This window comes from Dromaius novaehollandiae, chromosome 9, assembly GCF_036370855.1.
Source record: "Dromaius novaehollandiae isolate bDroNov1 chromosome 9, bDroNov1.hap1, whole genome shotgun sequence".
Lineage (NCBI taxonomy): Eukaryota > Metazoa > Chordata > Aves > Casuariiformes > Dromaiidae > Dromaius > Dromaius novaehollandiae.
The window spans coordinates 35,873,140-35,878,027 of record NC_088106.1 but is presented as its reverse complement, the minus strand read 5'-3'; positions in this window follow the sequence as shown (position 1 = coordinate 35,878,027).

The window sequence follows — 4,888 nt, the reverse complement described above, 5'->3', positions numbered from 1 at the left end:
ACAAAAATCACAAAAAGGCAATTCAGAGAATGCAGCATAAAGCGTATATACTGACTGCTCACCGTTATTTCACATTTTCTGAGGAAGAAGATCATCATCCGCTGGCTTGCAATACTGCTTCTGCGGGACTGACAGAAAGCTGCACACACAAGAGCAAAGAAAACCAAGTGTCAAAATGGTTGGACACAATGCATACAAGCAGCAGGACATCTCAGTGTGGAGTGCACATAACGACAGACTCAAATTAACACTTAGCCAGGTTCTTCAAAACTAAAAGAAAGTTAGTTCAAATGTTTGCTTTGTACAGAGCGGTTTAAGAACAAGTGCTTGAGACTCTGCAATCACACTGCACTGAGGTTCATTTTCCCTCCCCCGAATACAGTGAAAAATCCACTTTTGTAGGAGAAAAAGAGAAATTCTAAAGGTCATAGTCAGACATGAGAAAGGAATTATGGCAGACGTTAACAGCACTTGAACTGCTCTGCAGGACAGCAGGAAGTCCTCTGCAGCTAACAGCCTCCCCCAGACCCAGCGGCTCTCTGTTCCTAACTGGGGTGCAAACCGCGGGCGTTGCTCCATGGCGGCACACGTCGGACAGGCCACCCCGCGGCGGCCCCACGCTGCAGCTCCCCCAGGAGACAGCGCCAGCCTGGGCTGCCCGAGGGCCGCGTCGGGAAGGAGGCTGCAGGCAGAACCGCAGGAACGTCAGGACTCCTCGGGGCAGGCTGCGGTCCCTCTGCCCCCGTGTCCGGACTCGCCCCACGCACGAACCGCATTTCGATGCGCCTCAGCCTGCAGCAGCAGCTCGTCAGCGCTCGAGGGGCCTCTCACCCCGCAGCCGCCACTAAGATGGCGCCGTCCCGCCCGGGTCACGTGGCCACAGCATTGCCATGGCAACACCCCCGGTGCGGCCCTGCTGTTGGCCGGCAAGAGGAGGTGGGCGGGTCTGGGTGGGACTGACAGCTCTATCAACCAATCAGAGTCCAGCATGCAGGGTCCTCGGGGAGGGGAGGAAGGGGTGGGGCCTGACCTGGGGGCGAGAAGCGAGCGGGAGAGAGAGAGCGGGTGGGGGTGGGTCTGGTGGGGGCTGTGGATGTGTTCAGATGCGGGCGGGTGCCCTCCCGCTGGGGCGGGGCAGTGGTGCTGCCGATGGGGCTGCTTCCTGCCGGAGCTGCAGCAGGTCAAACCATGAACTAGGAGAAGGGTTGTTGTCCTGGCTGTGCAGAGCGTTTGCTGACTGCCGAGTTGTGGGAAGGCCTCTCACCCTGATGGCACAGGAGGCCCTGCTGTCCTCAGCTCCGTGATCGCTGCTCCCATGCAATGCTCCCATTAGAAAATGATGCCAAGAATTCCGGGCTGTTCTCCACTTCCTAAGTGTCATAGGCTGGGTGTAGGTAATACATGGGCAAAAGCTGATCTTTTGGGGGGTAGTAACTGGTACGTCATGGGTGTTTTGCTGCACTCTGAGCACTGCGAAGCCACGAGGTGACTCAGGGAGGCTGTTGAGGAGCTGGCTCAGCCCTGGGGGGGGGGGGGGGGGGGGCAGGGGGAGCTGCAGGCGACAACAGGCATGTGGTGAGGGTGTGGGTAGTGAGGTCACCACTGTGTGTGAGAGCTATGCCAGGAAATCACCGGTGTCACATGAATTCTTTGTGAGTAGCTGATAGGCCTGGAGGAGGCACGTGGCTTGGCTGTTGATTGTGAGGTCACTTCTGACTGCTGAACTGATTGGATAGCAGCAGCCGTGTGGCTGGTGACGGTGACTGTGAGGTCACTTCTACCTGAGCGGTTGATAGGGCAGCAGCAGGTACATGGCTGGGATAGATGTTTTTGAGACCAGTTCTGCCCGTGCAGCTGCTAGGTCAGCATTTTTCTCGCGGCTGGGGAACTTGCAGTGAGGTAACTTTTTTCTCAGAGGCTTCTAGGCCAGTAACAAGCCCACGGCTGTGAAGTGACTGTGAGGTCATCTCTTTCTGAGTCCCTGGTAGGCCAGCAGCAAGCGCATGGCTGGGAATCGACTTTGAGGTCACTCCTGTCCCAGCAGCATACAGGCCTGCAGCATTAGTAATCTCTGATTTCCAGGGTCTGTGTGCTGTAGAAATTACCCCTGTCCATCAGCAGGGAGCTTGTGAGCTTTTCCTGCAAGGTCTGTACTGGGTCTCTGTTCTTCATGTGTACACCTGCTTTAATATCACCTTTGGGACTGTAGCATGTGAGAGGTCACAGATTCTCTGTCCAGGTATGTTCTGATTGGAGAATGGGTGCAAAGGCTCTTGGAGGAGGCAGAGGTAATGTCACCCCCAAGGAAAGGCATGAGAAAAATGTCCACAGAGGCCTCTTTTTGGCAGGAAAATAGGCACAAGAGAGAGAAGAGATTTGGCCAGGTGAAGCCCCTTGGGACCGCTTCATCTGCTTCCTTGAGGTGGGAACTGAACGTGAGCAGGGCTGAAAATGGATGTTCCAAGAAAGTCCATTTTTAAAGCCTTTAGGGGATTAAAAGCAGCTTCCAGGGATGGAGAGTTGGCCTTGCTGTGTTTTCGGGCTTTTGGGGTGCTCTGCCTGCTGCCATGTCTAGTCGTGGCCCCTCTGTGTCCCTGATGCACCATGCTGAGGCAGCAGTGACCTCAGAATCAAGATCCAAGCCATGTGCCTGCTCCTGGCCTATGAGGTACTCAGGCAGCAGTGACCTCACAATCAACACACAAGCCAAGTGCCTGCTGCTAGCCTATCAGGGGCTCTGGGAGAAGTGACCTCAGAATCAAAATCAAGCCCTGCGTCTGCTGCTGGCCTGTGAGGTGTTCAGGGAGCAGTGACCTGGCAGTCGGCATTCAAGCCGTGTGCCTGCTGCTGGCCTATCAGTTACTCCAGCAGGAATGACCCCAAAAGCACGTGTCCCACCCATGTGCCTGTTGGGGACCAAAACAGAATGGCACTGTGTAAGACAGCAGAGAATCTCTAAGACAGAAAGTGATGATGTGGTAACTATGATCTGTGGCCAGAATGTGTGCACGTGAGTTGCCAGTGATCATGATGTGACTTCCTCCCTGCGTACCAGCAGTCACGGTGTGCCTTCCTGCCTATGTGTCAGCAGCTACGGTGGGCCTGTCCTGCTGGCCTGCCTGCCTGCCAGGGATCAGGAGATGTCTTCCTACCTATCACAAGATGCCACAATGCTTAGGAGATACTTGGAGGAGTGGCTGGGCTTGATTGCTATATAACCAGCCATTGTGTTTTCAATAAAGGATCTTTGCACTACCCTACCTCAGGTCCGTGTCATCATATGCCACGTGTGCCTACTGTTGACCTCTCAGGCACTTAGGCATCAGTGATCTCACAGTCAGTATCCAAGCCCTGTGCCTGCTGGGAAGGGAAGGGAAGGTAAATAAGTTAAATGCAAAGTGCTCCTGAGAGGATAAGGACAACATCCCAGGAAGGGCAACATAATAGAGTAATGTGAAAAAAGAGAGCCACAATAATATTTGAAGAGCCTAATACAATGCTCAAGCATTTCTCAATAGAAAACCACTGAGTAAGTAGAAAAGTAAAATACATAACCATATGTGAAAGTCTAATGGCATTGCAATGTATGAAAGTGTGCAATAACAGCATGGTGGGATGCTGTGAGATGCCGTATTGCTTGTGTGAAACTGCAATGAAATGTGTGTGCTGTTCTGCATAAATGGTGGTGTGCGATGGACAGGAGTTACAGAGAGATGGAGAGGTGCTGGGTGCCAGTGGCCCTGGGCTGCTGTAGTGCTGTGAGCTGCGAGCACTGTGCCCCTGCAGCACAGGAGACATCCGTCCCCCTGCTCAGCCCTGAGCATGGGGGCTTAGGAGTGTTTTGGTCACCTGCAGAGAAAAATCCCCCTCTAGGACCTGTGCCCAGCACCTGTGTCTGCAAAGGCAGCAGGAGCAGCCCCTGCGGCCCCATCCCTGGGAGCAGGTTTGGGGCTGGAGCTGGCACAGTGGCTACGTGCAGTGACACTGCTTGGGGAACCAGGCCCAGAGAGAAACCACCGTCTTCCTGGCTCAGCCGCTGCTGCAGGGAGAGCGCGGCGCAGGCTGCCGAGGTCACGTGGGCTGTGGTTTGTGCACCTGCAGGCGAGGCTTTGATCTCCCGCTCAGCCCCGGCGAGGGAATAACGGGCTCTTGGGTGAACACCCGGGGGGGTGGGGGGGGTCTGAGTGCCTGGGCTGCCCTGTCTGCTGTCAGAGCAGTGACATGCCCCAGCTCCCTGCTCCTGACCAAGGCACCCACCGCGGGACGGGCCAGGAAGGGACTGACAAGCCCGCGCTCACGGGATGTGGCTCTGGCCATGGCAAAGAGGGCTTTCACCGCTGCTGCTCCCGGCACAGCAGGGCTGTAGCGGGGTCAGGGGCTGTTTCTGTTTCCTTCCCCTCCTGACACAGCCCGTCCCGGGGCAATCCCAGCTCCACGGTTCCCATGGTGTGGGGACAGCTGGACACTCACACCTTGGGCACGTGGGCAAACACAGGGTATGAGATGCCCAAAGCTCCCTGTCCCCACAGTGGGATACGAGGGGCGACAGACCCATTTTCCCCCCATGGCCTGCCCTGTCCCACTGGGATGGGCCCCGTGACGATGCCCCAGAGCAGCGACCGTGACATCCGCAGTGGAGCCGTGCCTCATATATGGTCATGAACGGTGCTGGAGAAGTTCATTGGAGGGCTGGGCTGTGTCAGACGGGAGATGACGCCTGATAATGTCTAAAAAGGTGCCTGCTGCTTCGATTGGCTCCTCCTGCAGCTGGGCCAGCACCTGCAGAGATATATTAGCCTCCCATCTTTGTTGTCCTGCGCGAGTCCCCAGGAGCTGTGTCAGGGAGTGGGGTGCAGCAGGGCAGTGCCGTCAGGGCAGGAGGCTGCGG